Source organism: Vicia villosa, linkage group LG3 (genome assembly GCF_029867415.1).
Source record: "Vicia villosa cultivar HV-30 ecotype Madison, WI linkage group LG3, Vvil1.0, whole genome shotgun sequence".
Classification (NCBI taxonomy): domain Eukaryota; kingdom Viridiplantae; phylum Streptophyta; class Magnoliopsida; order Fabales; family Fabaceae; genus Vicia; species Vicia villosa.
In genome coordinates this window covers 78,009,000-78,013,369 of record NC_081182.1, presented here as the reverse complement: position 1 = coordinate 78,013,369, position 4,370 = coordinate 78,009,000, and positions in this window count along the sequence as shown.

Below are 4,370 nucleotides of genomic sequence, written 5' to 3'. Positions count from 1 at the left end.
CAGTGTTGAATGATGATGGAGGAAAAATGAGAATTGGGAAATTTTTTTCGGAGGAGAAAGAGAGAGTATGAGGAAGGTGGAGGAAATGAGAGTAAAGCGTGTTGTAAGTTTTTTTTCATATTCCAATGAAATAATTATATTGGCGGCTGCATTATTCCAATAAAATATTTAAAATAATTAGGCTGCTGTAATTTAATAAGTTTAGGGGTGTAATTACTCTCAGAGTATGTAAAACCATTTTAAATTGATTGTGATTAGGGTAATTAAGGAACAAAAAGAGATAAAAATTTGGATTTTTTGAATGATAAGAAAAAAAAACACAAACCGTTTTTATTCTAAGTTGAATCTAATCATAAAAAATGATCTCAAAGTAAAAAAAACAAAATAAAAACTAAATAACTGTTCTAAGCTTGCAAATTTATTTTTTATTATATTATAAAAAATTAAAATAAAGTCATAGTACAAATTTGAATTATAAAATTAAAATTGCATTCTTTAATATCAAAAGTTATTTCAATTTATTACAAATCTAAAATTACATAACTATAAAACATATTGATAATACATTTATTATAATTAATTAAATTTAAAGATAAAAAAATAATTGGAAAAGAAGATAGAAAATTGATTAAGGAAGATCCAGGTATAATTTCCAAAATATTGTTAATTTAATAAAATTGATTCATTTAATAATAATTGGTAATTTTAATTGATTTAATATTTTATAGATTTAATGGCATGATCAATTATAATGATCAAATTTTTAATAAATTTTAAAAATTAGCCCAAAAAATGTTAACTTGACATTCTAATATAATGAATTGTCTAAAAAAACATTCTAAGATAACGAATTAGTCTAATATGTAGGGTATAATATTTATTATTCTAAAATTTAGTTAGCAATTTAGTATGAAATTATAATTAAAGACGTTATACCAAAGCCATTATAATTAAGGGCCTAATAAAACTTAGTTAACAATTTAGTATGAAATTACAATTAAGGGCGTTATTATACCCTAATTAAGGGCGTTACAATTAAGGGTGTTATACCAAAGCCATTATAATTAAGGGCTCTAATGTAGGGTATAATATTTATTATTTTGAAAATTGGTTAGCAATTTAGTATTAAATTACAATTAAGAGCATTATCATATCTTGTGTGAATATTGTATTGACTTTGACAATAATACTAATATGATTTTATAATTAGTAAATAAAAAATATACTGATAAATGGAATAAAAAAGATATGATAAAGATCTCATTCTATTTAATACAAAGTAAATATATCATTATTGGCCCCATATCACATTATTAATTTTGTTGATTACGCTAAATGTAAATGTAAGGATTGATTATTGTTGATTTTGAATACGGATGAAATACAGTATTAAAAAATAAAATAAAAAATTTATTTTTATTATTTTTATTGGAATACATGTATCAAAAAATGAACAAAATGAGGGACTTTACGTCTTCTAAGAAGAAATGTTTGGGAAAACCAATGGTTCATAATCATAGTAAAATATGTATTAACAATATCAATTATATAAATTTAATGTGATAAGTAGTATTAAATTAAAATTTGTATCAAATTAACTATACTATTGTGAATTTCAATTATATTAATTAAATGCAAATACAACTCGTTTAACATATGAAAAAAATGCAAATATATGAGAAAAAAATACAAACTTTCTAATGTTTCATATACAACAAAAAAAAACTAAAATTTAAATTGATAATTCAATTAATTATTTTAAAATATTTAATATATTTGAGGTTAAATATTTTGGAAAAAATATTTTTATGGATCCTTTAAATAAGATTATATGTTTATATTGTTTACTATAAAATAAATCTTCAATTCGTGCAATTGTCAAGGAAGAAATGACCATATGTAAAAACTAATTCAAAATGTAAAAAATCTAAAGAAGAAATGATCATATAACTGATTGTCAAAACTTTTACTAACTTTTTCTGATGTGAAATGAATATCAATATGTCAAGTGCATAGACAAAATCATGCATATATCAAAGTGAGATAAACTCCATGAATATCCAACAAATCAACATTACTTTCAATTATGTCCAAAAACTAAAGTATCTGCACAATGATTAGACTAACATAGATCAACCTGTATCCATAAATTATGAACCTTTCTCAAAGCATTTGCCAACTAAGTAGCCGTTCATAAGATCACAATGCTAAGATGCCATTGAATTCAATTAAATGAGTAAATACTCCAACTCAAATCCAACAAACACAAAACTAAGTAACTGATCATAAGATCACAATGCTAAGCAAGCGATTATGTTCATTTTATTTATAACTTTTGGTTTTAATTATATTAAACGTAAAAGTATTATATCTAAATATTTGAGTTTATTATGTTTACGTTTAATTAATAAACTGAAATTATATTTCAATCATTTTTAATTTATTATTATTTTATTATTTTCAATATTTAAATATCTCTTAAAATTTATTATCTCTCAAAATTTTAATTGTTTTTAATATTTAAATAAAAAAAATATTAATATATTAAATGTAAAAGCATTTAAATATTTCAGTTTATTATATTTACGTTCAATTAATAAACTGAAATTATATTTCAATTATTTTCAATTTATTATTATTTTATTATTTTTATTATTTAAATAGTAAATATTAAATTTTTTTGTTTAATAACGTTTATATATAATATATTAAACCAAAATTATATTTATTTATAGAAATAATATTTGAGTTTAATATATGGTTGAATAATAAATTTGGGTTGAATAATTCTTATGGTTGAAAAAATACTTTCGGTTTAATATATGGTTGAATTTTATCTATGTAAGAAATAGATATTGATGTAGTGAAGAAACAAGGAAATTAGATAGCTCAGTTGGACAGGATGTCCTAAAGTGTGTAGGGGGTCTTAGGTTCAAACCATATTGGAGACAGTTTTTTAAGAAACATTAAATATATATTTTGAATGTTAACAATCAACTATCTACCCAATACTAAAGTGTTGCCCAAACTGACCTTTTCGCCCTTCCAAGCAAATATTTTTTCCCTTGCTAAAGGTTATTCCAGTAATTAACAAAATAAAAATTGCTTTATGCCAATTGTTCTCTTCTCATTGGTCACTTCAATGATCTGTTTACTTTCAGTTTACACGTTTTCTCTTCTCTCACACGTTTTCTCCTCTCTCTCACACGTTTTCTCTTTTCTCTTTCTTTTTCCCTTCAAACCCTAGCACAGCCACCCCTTCTCCACCCTCTACACTGCTGAAACTATTTGGGAAAAGGAAGACGAAGCAACTCGCAGCAAATCTTTGATTTCAGAAGAAAGAAACAACTAAGCAACAAATCTTTCAGTGGATAGCAATATACATCTCGGTCTCCATTTCACCTGATGTGAATTTCCAACTTTGAATTTATATTAGGTTTTGAAACAGTTTTTTATTTTGATTTTTGCAGAATGTTTTTTTGATGATTTTAACACACAACATACTTTGGACTGCAACAAACTCACAACAGCAGATTTCTATGGTTGAGTTCGATGGTGAAGAAACAGGATCTGAATCTAAGGTTTTCAAGTACCATGTCCAAGTGAGTTAGGTATGTGCAAACAAAGATCTAAGGTTTTCATTCATTGTTATACACAACATATAATGGATTTTAAAACTATTTCACATGACCTTTCTATTCATCACATGGTCTACATCTCTATCTGCTGGTGTTCGCGATGAGGAGTTTTTCGTTCATCGATAGCTTATGTTTTTGTCATGTCCATACATCTCACTTATACCACACATGAAAAGGTAATCACAATTTCTTGACTTGCCTAGGCCCTTAGATTCGAGAAAAATTATATTTTTGTAGAGCTATCACTTGTCTAACTATAAAAAGTTAACTCACTACAAGGTTATTCTTTTTTGTGGAACAGTGGAAGCATTATTGACCATTTGTTTGTAAAAGTAGTTCTTTGATTAATACTTACATTCACGTTTCTATGTTATTTATTTTCGTACGTATAGCTTAATTTTTGTTTCCCTCGCCTTCTAGATCTTCGAAAGTAAATTGACGCTGTCTAAGACATGGGATGATCAGTTGATAAAACAAGTTCTCGGTTTCTTTGTTCTTGAAAACATGAGGGTGGATGTTGTCTCAAAGTTGATTCGTAACTCTGAAGGTGAGTTCTTTTTTCTACTTTGTCTAATCTGCAATTGCATAATAATCCTTTTTCTATTTATCTACACCATTGTGATAGAAACTTGCTATTTCATTAGAAAATACAGGGAATAATTTTCTTGATTCCAAAATAAAATTCATCTCTTTTATTATCTGCACCAAATTGGGAAGAATTTTCTTCAAATG